Below are 12,159 nucleotides of genomic sequence, written 5' to 3'. Positions count from 1 at the left end.
ATTACAAACACCTTTGACAAAAAGATTCAGCAATCGTTCTAAATTTTGTGTTGAACCAAGTCTCTCGAAAAAGTCTGATCATAGAATCTCTTCCAAGGTGAGCTGGACCATGATATAATCTGGCCATGTCAGCAATTAAACAATTTGGTAGAACTACTCTGCCATCTTTATAGACCCATACTCCATCATCATCACGCGGTCTACAATCTGATCGCAACCATAGATCTTTTTCCTCATCATCTGCCTCATTTTGTAAGTCTCTGATTTCATTCCATGTTTCTACCACTGTTGTTAGCATTAATGAATTTGAATCAGTTTCTTTACTCCTTTTGTGTGCGCAGCACATTTTACAATTGCGATCTCTTTCGGCAACTGTATGGCTTCAATTAATCTTTTGATAAAGACTGCATTTTTAGTTGGTGAACCTGCTGAGGTCAAATAGCCTCTCTGAGACCAGAGCTGTCCATAATCATGTACAACCCCATACCCATACTGACTATCAGTAACAATGGTAACTCTTATATCTTTTGATATTTCACATGCGCGAATCAAAGCAATCAATTCAGCCACCTGTGCTGAACGAATTCCTTCAAGACATGATGCTTCTTCAACATCTGCAACTGTACAGACAGAATATGATGCTTTCAAAACACCTCCTTCTGTCCTCAGACAGGAGCCATCCACAAAGTAGACAACATCTGATTCAGGCAAAGGTACATCTTTAATGTCCTGCCTTGGTTTGGTGCAAAACTCCATGACATCCAAACATTCATGTTCCACTTCATTTTCATCAACGATTTCAGAATCAGGCAGTAATGTTGAAGGATTCAGATTTAAACACCTTGAAATGGAAACATTATCTGCTCCAAGTATGATTTTCTCATACTTTGTCAATCTGCTGCTTGTTAAATGTTGAGTCTTACCTCTTGTCAGTAATATTTCAACTGAATGAGGTACAAAAACTTTCACAGGGAATCCCATTATAATTCCTTCGCTCTGCTCAAGACTGACACTTGTAGCTGCAACTGCTTTTAAACAACCCGGTAGTGCTTTTGCAATGGGATCGAGAACTGCAGAAAAATATGCAATGGGCTTCTTTAGATTCCCATGTCTCTGGATTAACACAGACAATGCACATCCTTCTCTCTCGCTGCAATACAGTTCAAAATCTTTCTCATAATTTGGCATACCCAAAGCAGGAGCCTGACATAAGCTCTTTTTCAAGTTTTCAAAAGATTCCATCTCAGCCTCATTGAGAATAATTGGATCTTTCACATCAGATCTTGTCAGCCTTTGTAGTGGTTTCGCAATTACCGAAAATCCACTTATCCATTGTCGACAGTAGCCAACCATTCCCAAAAACATTCGAACCTGTCTCTGTGTTCTGGGTGGTTGCATCGCTTGAATCATTTTAATTCTTTCGACTGTCACCTGTCTTTTTCCCTTTGCAATTCTGTGACCAAGATATTTCACCTCCTGTTTGCAAAACTGTAATTTTGCTGGAGACACTTTATGTCCCTCATCTGCAAGATGATTCAAAAGTGTTATTGTGTCTGTCACACAATTTTCTCTCGTTTTAGCAGCTATCAACAGATCGTCAATATACTGCACCAACGTAGACCTACCAGGTAAGTCTAAATTTTCCAAAGATCTCTTCAACAGCTCATTAAAGATAGAAGGACTCTCTGTATACCCCTGTGGGATTCTACACCATGCGAGGGTCCTACTTTGGAATCTGAAAGCGAAGATTTCCTGACTGTCTGGATGTAAAGGAACAGTAAAGAATGCATTGCAAAGATCAATGACAGTATACCATTCAGCATCATGTGGAATCTGATACAATATCACTGCTGGATTTGGAACCACAGGACAACATGGAACCACAATCTGGTTAATTTTTCTCAAATCCTGAACTATCCGATACGTTCCATTTGACTTTTTAATTCCCATAATCGGTGAGTTACAAGAACTACTCTCGATTTCTTTTAAGACACCTTGTTTAATGAATTTATCAATCACAGGTATCACTCCCTCAATTGTCTCTGCTTTCATTTTGTATTGAGGTATATTAGGAAATTCTATTCCCTGCTTCAGTGTAATTTTGACTGGATCGACATGTTTCATCAGACCCATCTCATTCCCAGTCAAATCCCAAATCTCAGATTTTACAGTTTCTTTGAGTTCTTCTGGCAAATTTTCTTTTTCAAATGCAGAAAACAATTTTGTTTCCTCTGTTTCCATCAACATCATTGTCAATCTGTACAAACCATCTTCTTCCATTGTTTGTAATTCAACTCCTTCAGGAGAACAATATATTCTGCAATTCATTTTACACAGTATGTCTCTACCCAATAGATTCACCGGACTACTGTTACAAACCACAAATCTGTGTTTGTCTTTGAAATTTCCGATTTCAACTGGTACTGGATCAGTCAAATCAGTCCTAATTTGTTGGTTACTTACTCCTACAACTTGGATGGTATCCCCAGAGAGAGGTAGGTTTTCAATTTCCACTGATCTAACAGTAGAACGGGTAGCACCAGTGTCCACTAGAAAAGTGATGTCTACATCATTAACTTTCCCATTTACAAATGGACCAGACTGGTCAACCTCAAGAGTGGCTCCAACAACACACTCTTCCTCCTCTCTCGGGCACCGTCAGTAACAATCATCAGAATCACTCTCCTGTCCTTCTGTTAACAAAAATTGTTGTGCGGTATTTTGCACTCTCTGCCTTTTTGGTTTTATTACCTGATCTTCTCCTTGAAATCCCACACCTACATTATATTTCTGTGTTCCCCCACAATTTGGAAACGGTGCCTGAGTCAACTGATTTTGACGATTATTCACCTGATTCACCTGTTGCTGATTTACCTGTTGCTGCAACTGTCGTTGAAGACTCAATTCGTTTAGACTCTGTTGCAACTGTAGCTGTTGCTGCAGATCAACATCATTCTGCATCTGTGGATTTAATAATGGGCTTTTAAAATTTCTAGGCGGTTTCTTACACTCGTCTTTCCAGTGTCCAATTTCGCCGCAATTAAAACAAGGTAATCTTTGCTTCATCTCTTCAATCTTTGGGTTAAATTTTCTCACAAAAGTATTATTTTTAAACTTTCCTTGCCCTTGGTTCGGATTTGCAGTTTGCACAAAATTTGTGTTTTTATTTCCAAGACTAGCTATCTGTTGTTCAGCCACCTTTACCTGAGCCCACATGGCTTTTTCTTTGAGCTTCTTTTGTCTAACTTCCAGCTCATCGCTGCAGTACTTCGCCTTTCTCAAAATGTCATCAACAGATAGTGCTTGCCATCCGACAATACTATTCCTGATCATATCTGCAATTTCTGGTTTTAAACCATAAACAAATCTATAGACGAAATGACTCATATCTTTCTCGTCTAATTTTTCATAGCCACTGTATTGTTTAAAAATCAACAGTAACCTTTCGTAAAACGAATGAACTGATTCTTTTGTTTCCTGATTTGTTCTTTCTATTTTAACCCAATCAACTTCTTTTGGTGGAATTTTGTTTTTCATCCAAACAATCACTTTTTCATAAAAATCCATTACAAGAGGATTTGGAGCACCTGTTTCTTTGACCCTCTCAGGTTCCGTTTTTTGGCCAGCTTATAGATATTTTACATTCTGTCCAAAGATCTGATGGGACAACTATGTCAAAAAATCCATCCAGATCAATCCACAGAACTTTTGAGACTTTAATAAATCTATCCACTTGCCTATACCACTCCACTGGCTTTTCCCTCAGTTTTGGAAAATCATTTGTGAACAGTAGTATGTCTTGCCTTGACCATGGGACATGAACATATCCTCCACCTGCAATCTCTCTCATTGGAAATTGTTTTGACAATTTTTCCAATTTCTCATCTTCCTTCTTTTTAGTCCATTTCACTCTCCACTTATTCAGTTCTCCCAATTTCTTAATGTACACAATCAGATCTTTTATGTGCATTATTCTTCCCATGGAATTCAAACTTTCAATGTCGTTTTCTGAAAAGTCTAATCTGTAATGTTTTGCAAAATTCTTCTGTCTGCTCACATCAATTTCTAATTCAGCTGCCAGTTCTTCCAACTGGTCATATTTATTTTTTGTTTTCCACTGCATGCTTTTGCAAATGAACAGTAGTTCATCATCTCGATAATAATTTAGACTGTCAGGACCAATGGTACCAATTATTAATTCCTCAATATTTGCTTTTAATTTTGCAACATCAAGCTTAGGTTTGACCACCCTAACTTCAGGACTCTCAGCATCAGATTCTGCACCCATCGGTGTTTTTGGAGATAAATCCTCATTAAAAGTTAAATCAGGCATTCTTGATCTTGAAGAGTTTATTTCAGATAAATCTGAATAAAATTTTTCAGCAACCTTCTGGATTTCTGCATTTAAAGGAACAGTTAACCCTGTCTTATTAGTTTCTCTTTGTTCAAAAACCGGCTGAACAGGACCAATAGTTACTGGAACTGTCACAGCTTCCATGCTTTTCGTTATTTGTCGAATTAATTCTTCTTTTGTCGTAAATACTCAGAAGAATCAACAGCCTCAACATTTCTAGTTTCTCTTACACAATTTTTTGGAGCTTCCCTTGCTCTTGGAGTCGCTGAAAAATGTCTACCCTCATTACGGACATTTTCAAATTCAGGTCTTTTTGGAGTTTCAACAATTTCACAATTATTTGGATAAAGTCTCGGAGCTTCATTCATTGGAGGTGCACTCGGTGAAGTTTCTGTAGAAACCACCGGAGTCGACCATGACCTAGGAGGTCTAAAAGGCTGATTCCTTTTATCAGTAGTGTATATTTCTTCTAAGACTGCATCTTCCGATTCACTTTCCAAAGGAGCACTAATTCTTTTTTCGGTATCTTTCCCAGTAGGAGAACCTGAAACCATTTCTCTAATTACAAAAAGTCCCTCACTCATGTTTCCCTGTCTCCACATTCGCATCCTGTCCTCATGTGTCTCTCTCTTCCAACTTGGAGGTTTAGAAGATCTTTTCATTCCACTTGCTTCCCTTTGTAATTGGTACATTTCATCTTCCCACTCAACTAAAGCCTCAAATTGAGTCGGTCTTGGCTTGGGTTTAAGAGCATTTATTTTCTCTCGCAAATTTCTCAAAACCTTTATATTAAATGAACCATCATCAGGCCATGCTAAAACACCATCATCTTTTGTATATTGTTTCCAGGCGTCAAACCACAAAACAGTATGATAACCATATTCACCTTCCATATACGCTGCAGGTGTTTTGTACTTATGAAGTGATTTACCACCTCGCGTTTCAATTTTCTTGTCAGGCGATATAAAATTTTTAAGTTTCTGAAACAACGTTGGCTTTTTCTCAACGTGTTTAAAATGATAACTCATCTTTACAAGTTATTTCCAATTAACAAAATTATCCGTAAAATATTTCCGGGATGTTCCGCTAAAACAACCAATCCGTGCGCGAAACACACCAACAGACCAATGAGGGTTGAGCTACGTCACTTTTCTGCTCAACCAATAAAAATGAAGAATCTCTGAAAAACCAATCGGCTTACAGTTCGTCAGAGACTCAAGAACCAATCAGAGTACAGCTTGTGACGTATGTCACCCAATCCCAGCGCGGCTCTGTGACGTACACAGCAGCTGCGGTTTCTCGCTTCTCACTCCTTGCGCTTACCCCTCCTTCACAAAATCTTTTCACAGCGCCATTTTGAGAACACTTTCTTTGTTAAAATTAATTTTTAACAATGACAATAAGGACTCATCTGTCTGTTTCTCTAAATAGGATAGTTTACACGCATTCAAGTATTCACGCTTCGGAATAGTCGACGCTATTCTCGTTAAGAATATTTTTCAATTGCCAATAGAGAAATCTTTTTACTCTACCCTTCTAACAAGTAAAATATGAACTCATTTCCCTCTGAACGCACAACTAAGTGACTGTCCGAAAGTTCCACTTGAACATACCCTACAAAACAATCACGCACTTTCACACGGAAAAATCCCTAACTTCAAACACACATGAAATCCGTACAGGACTTTCACCTGTTTATAGAAATCATGCACCGTTAGCAAAATAGTGCCGTTATCCTTACAGGACTCTCACCTGTTTCTAGATATAAAACATGTACCCCTACAGGACTCTCACCTGTTTATAAGTAATCATGTACCGACATCACCTTACCCTTCACTCAAGCTCGAATATAACTAATACTCTTATCACAGTGAGTTTTACAACAGGCGCTTTGTCCCTATTCTCATGCTGCTCTAATTTCTTAGAAAATCCTCACTATACAAGATTCACACCTAGCCCTAAAATTTGTGTTGCACGACCACAACACGGTGTTGCACGACCACAACACGTGATACACGGCGATATCACTTGTGATACACGACGATATCACAAACAGATCAGATGTCTTGCGTGACTACCTTCTCATCACACAATCTGTACCGGTACAATTCACATATAGCACGAAAACTAACTCAACATATGTTAAACATCAATCCTATCTCTATACCATAACATATCAATAACACCCTAGTTACCCCTAGCAACGCCTTGGTTACCCTTAGCAACCATCAATTTCTGCTACCAGAAGAATTGATCCAGCGGCCTATAGGAAATATGCCATAACCAACGCTACCCAACTCTATAACATGTTACCTAAAATATTACTCTAACTTATGGACCCATTAATCAAACATGACATATTTGACCTACTGAATCAGGTGATCAAATTAAATCTATATACACCTTATTCACAACCTATATACACATTATATACAACCGCGGTAAATACTGACGTCATTCGAACAAAACCTAACTATTTAAATGACCACCATGGCGATGGCATCTAGCTAATAGTAACCTACGCTTCTGAATAACCAAGACCAGCTTGTTTCAAAAGAAAGATTTTATTAACTAATTATAGATAAATCAAAATATAGTTTTATAAATGCAATTTTATTAGCAATATAGCAAGCATATTTGCAAAGAATCATAAGAAAATATAGATTAAGCAAGAATGTATAAATTTAGCATTTCTAAAACCTAAGTCCCTAACTGAGCTAAATAAAATGGAAATAAAGTAAAAGTCTTTGAGGATTCTTACGTGCTCCACGCAATGTCCATCAGCACGACACCCTCATCGGAAAGTCAGAAAGCAGCAGCCAGCCCATCCCCAGGGCATGGACTTTTTATACCTTTCTATGCTAGCTAATCTAAGTAAAGGAAAATGTTCTGCAATTGACGAGATCTTATTGGACGAAGGGTGACGAGTGACATGTCACCCACATTTCAAAACTTCCATTCGGTCATATTCTTTGGGACCATTGTCTTTTTTGTACGTGTTCCAACACATCCTTGGTTTGCAACAATTTAGAACGAGAGTTCATACTGACTCCATTGCACTTCCGCGGATGCCAAGTTAACACAGTTCTTTTCTACCGGTTTCTGACCTTGGCCACGTCTGCCAGAATAATGACAGCACATCATCTTTGCTGAATGAATGCAACTTTGATGGAAAGCTTTTTCTTTCTCAGAGACATCTCGTGCTCCATGCAGAATTAAATTCATCGTTTAGCAAACTCGAGCAAACTAGGCCCAAAAGCAGGCAACTTATTTTTCTAGTATAAAACAAACACAAGGAAAGTATTAATGTAAGAATTGTCATTTATTCTGTATCCACCCTTCATTTACTAATTGATTAACCCACCCAATTAGTCTAACGTTACCTAGCACCAAGCAACATAAAAGCAGCATTTTATATCTACCGGTCTTCATGAATCCATGAAACCTTATGTGCACCTAGAATAGTAGAAATGACATCACATAGACAAGGAAAGCAAAATAAGCACATGCTCTCTAAAATCTGCTGCAGTTTAGTAATGACAAAACGAAAACGACAAATTAATTTATTATTTTGCACGAACAAAAGATGCAACATTTATGCACATTTATGAGCACACGTGTTACCAACCCCATGTGTAAAGTTTAATCTAAGTTGTATTAGCAAAACATACCACAAACGTTAATATTATTATTTATGTTATGGAAATGTGACTTCACGAGTTTAAACAGAATTCTGTTTTCTATCTCGCTCCATCACAACGCAGGAGTCTGATTTGGTGAAAATGGCTAAGTGGGTATACCACAAATGTGGACACCTGGGTGAGAAAGCCACTGACAGGTGAGCAGAGAATAAAGGGGGTCATACTCCCATAGACTGTGATTCCTATTTGTCAGCATGCACAACACAGACCAGTCCCACAGGTAGTGAAGGGCCAGTTGGAGAGAGGAAAATTACCAGACATTGGGCTTATGCCAAATAGTTGAGGGTGTACCTATTTAGCACTGTATGGAGGCACCATTAGAAAAGGGACTACCCCAGCCCTGATTGATTGATTGAACCCTCTTACTGTGCAAGAGGAAGGAGGGTTTGACTCCACTTCCAAGAACACTGAGGCCAAAGCGTGGGTAGAATCCTCAAAGCAACCAAAGAACCAGCATGGATCATTGACAAAGCTTTGCCATCAGATCAAAGACAGGAAAAGAAGAACATGTGCTTTCTGAAAAGTTTGAATTTCAAGACTGATACTTTTTCTGTCCTCTCTCTTTACCAACATGGAAGATATTGTAACTTCATTAGCCAGTTTCTCTTCTCGTGCTATCTGCACTGCTTTACCTTTGCACACATATCACTAATTCCACATAACTTCTTAAACAATTTTCAGTCTGATTTAAAATGTTACAACCCGGAGGCTATCAACCTTATACACGTCATCTAAATGCAGCCAGCATTTTTTTTAAATAATTCACAGTGTGCCACTCGTTCAAATGTATAAAAAAGAAGAAGCCTGCACTGCTGATTTCGATTTACCAAGTTCGGCAATCTTTCCTCAAGTAAACAACCTTACCCGGGTCCTATCTATGCTGTGCATCCTAACACCGACTATATAGTGTGCCTTTCCTTTCACCCGTCATTTGCTCACCGCCTATCTTGGCAAGTCGTGCCTTGTCTCGTCCCTCGGTGTCAAGTATCTGGAACGGCGGCTTTTACAAACACTGCTTGGGTGGCGTCTCATGTGATCATTCTCCGTTCACGTGGTATGATGTCAAACCGCGTCGGCGATCTTATAGTGCTTTTATTGCTGTGCACTTAAATCTTAGACACACTGCAGCTCTTTAAATACAAGGCAGTATTACTTATTTTCAGATGAATTCGATAAATTATAATTTTGTCTTCCATTATCACAATAATCCACATTTTTTAGGGAAAAACTATAAATAAACGTTGATGGTATAAAGTAAAATAGCAAGATATTCATTATTTTCGATCTGCCTCCTCATAAATATCTCATGTTCAAAAGTTGCTACAGAGTCTAATTTGGGGTGTTCTCTAGCTATGTTTATAACCACTTAATTTAAGATATTGTGTATATACATAGTAGCCATCTTAAAATGGAATGGTATTTCAATACACTTTATTGATACATTCACCACTGAACTTCCTGCAGTCTGTGCTTATGGTTCAAAAGAACCCCATTCGTGCCTCTCATGTTTATATTCATTCTTTACACAGTGGGCACAATGGGTACTTTTCTTTCAAACAATATTATTAATGTGTTTTTGTAATCAAAAGATGCCACCATTTGTTTGCCAGTAGAAGAGTTTAGTTGCATCCCTGCAGTCTATGGAATGCTCTGAGAATTGCATCAACATTTTTAAAGATGCAAATAAACCAACATTTAAACAATTGCTACGAAGTCCTAAAAATAAATGAAAATGTCCTACACACTCACTGTTTTCTATTCACATTGAGCATTTTGCATTAGTTTCCAAATGCGTTTATAATATTTGCAATACAAAATTCTTGCTATTCTTACATTTATCTCACTCAGAAGGATCCAAATATTCATTTTGGCCTAATGGGACTATATTGGCACCTCAGGCAGCACAGGAACTAACAATGCAATACAAAGCTAACCAGTTCTCACTGAGGCATTATTCTGTACTAGAGCATATAATGGAACAAACATATTGAGTTGGCCACTTAGCTCAGTTACGAAGAGGGCCCTAACTGGCAAGTAAAGCTTGCTTTCCAAGCACACAGGCTTGTGCAGTAAATGTGCCACGGCAGTTGATTCGAAAGTGATTCACACAACTGTTCCTACCACAGCTCCTTAGTTCCTTACAAGTTAAACATTATGATGTAACTTTACAGTGCCTGACACAAGACTTTTTTAAGCTAAGGCCTGGTAAGAAGTTACGAAGAAACGCACCCACAGAACAGAATGCACCTTTTCAGCCGCCAATACAATAAAGAACTCTTCAAACTGAAGAGTATCCTTTGTGTGGTACCAAAATTAATTCATAAGGCAAATGTTCGCTGTGTAACAGTCACTACCGCTTGATAGAGTACATGCTTATTCCACTACATGAAAGGACACATTTTGCACGGAGCTCGTCAGACTGCCCTGCAGCATAAAACGGTAATCAGAAATTGCCACAATGTTACTTCAAACCATCTCACTTCTTTGCCTTACTCCTGTATGTATGTATGTATTGCGTATTTGTATAGCGCGAACTGTCACCCGAATGGTATCATGGCGCTTTGACTTATCCAGACCAACGCAAAACACAGCACTACACTGCCGTGGGGAATAGATGGAACTTCAAGCCTTTCTTAAATGAGAAGAATTCCCCCGTGCTCCTTAGAGACACTGGCAGAGAATTCCAAAGTTTGGCCGCAGTGTATCCAAAGGAACGGCCTCCCATCCATATCCTCCGGATCTTAGGGACTGTGACCAGATATGCCGATGAAGATCGCAGGGTTCTGGAGGTCGAGTACCAGGAAAAAAGCTCTTGTAGCGGGACAGGCCCCTGATCATGGAGGGCCCTAAACACTATACACAACGCTTTAAAACAAATGCGCTGGTGGACAGGTAACCAGTGGAGGTCCTTAAGCGCAAGGGATGAAGAAGCCGAACGCAGTCGAGAAAGGGCCAGTTTAGCAGCCATATTCTGGATGCGCTGCAATTCTCCAAACAAAATACCAGGGGCACCCAGAAGCAGTGCGTTGCAGTAGTCGAGCCTACTGAGAATAATACTACGCACTACTTCTGGTCTAGCTTGAGCCGGAAGCATAGGGAGAATCTTACGTAGAATGCGGAGCAGCATCATACATGTAGCGACAGTTTTGTTTACTAAAACATTCAGCTGCAAATTTGGTCCAAACATAACGCCCAAATTACGAGCGGAATCTGCTGCCGCAACTGTACCCTGGAAAGCAGTGGGCCAAAAATCCGCCGGCAAAGGCCGAGGAATGCGATCCATAGAGCAGTGCAACACCTCAGTTTTTGAGCCATTAAACTGAAGAGAGTTAATGCGCAGCCAGTTCGCAGTGGCTGTCATGCAGCGGTGAAAGGTCTCCTGGGACACAGCCTCTCTACCTTCCAAGGAAAAAATAAGCTGCGTATCATCGGCATAGTTAATAACCGAGATACCGAATGATTTAATCAGCTTAACTAAGGGGCGGAGGTAGAGATTGAATAAAATGGGACTGATGGCCGACCCCTGAGGTACCCCTTGCCCCACTCTTTTTGTGCCAGATCTAAAAGGCGGTAGAGCCACTACTTGATGTCGATCCTGAAGGTAGGAGACCAGCCAGTCTCTAGCCAGACCACCCACCCCGGCTTCCTCCAATCTGCTGATGAGAATGGCATGGCTGACCGTGTCGAACGCGGCCGACATATCAAGCAGCACTAAAAAGGCTGCATGACCTGAGTCGACATGCGAACGTAGATCATCCAGGACAACCACTAGCGCCGATTTGGTGGCGTGGGCAGGCCTGAAACCGAACTGGGCCATGTCCAGCCAGGTGTTAATTTCCGAAAAACTGGACAGATGTTTAGTGACCCACCTTTCCAGAATCTTAATAGGAAATGGAAGCAGCGAGATTGGCTGGTAGTTCCCCAAACAAGAGGGGTCCAATGTTGCCTTCTTCAGGAGGGGAGAGACCACGTCAAGTTTCCAGCTATCCGGAACCGTAGCAGTGCTGAGGGATTGGCAGCAGATGGAAAACAGAGGCGAAAAGAGTTCCTCTTGAAACACCTTCCACAATCTATGGGGCAGCGGGTCCATAGGAGATCCGGAGG

The sequence above is a fragment of the Lissotriton helveticus genome, chromosome 5_1, assembly GCF_964261635.1.
Source record: "Lissotriton helveticus chromosome 5_1, aLisHel1.1, whole genome shotgun sequence".
Taxonomy (NCBI): Eukaryota; Metazoa; Chordata; class Amphibia; order Caudata; family Salamandridae; genus Lissotriton; species Lissotriton helveticus.
The sequence above is the reverse complement of the archived record's forward strand: the minus strand, read 5'-3'. Positions refer to the sequence as shown.